We start from the raw sequence: 396 nt of genomic DNA on the forward strand, positions 1-396 counted from the left end.
CAAAGATGCCCCCTAAAAATGTGTGAAGACATTGAAAACAATGGTGCACTACTAGGAAAATGCTTATAGGTAGACATTTAGCAGTAGCGTTGGTTAGATACGGCCAGCACCAGCGCTACAAGCACACGTTAGCAGTAGCGCTGGATTTCACGGCCAGCGCTACTGCTAATGGGCCACGCTCTCGACCCCCCGTTGCAGCTTTAGCTATAGCGCTGGGTCTCCTCCCCCGCGCTGCCGCTAAGCCCACCTCTTCCTCCCGCGCCAGCCCACGCACCTCCCCTCTCCCCTCACTCACACTCACACGCTCACACCACCAGATCGAATCCCTTAGTCATTCCCCGATCCAGCCGCCACCCCCACGTCCTACTCCGGCCGCCCTCCCCCGCGACGGCCCTC

The sequence above is a fragment of the Triticum dicoccoides genome, chromosome 7B (assembly GCF_002162155.2).
Source record: "Triticum dicoccoides isolate Atlit2015 ecotype Zavitan chromosome 7B, WEW_v2.0, whole genome shotgun sequence".
In the NCBI taxonomy this organism is placed as follows: Eukaryota; Viridiplantae; Streptophyta; class Magnoliopsida; order Poales; family Poaceae; genus Triticum; species Triticum dicoccoides.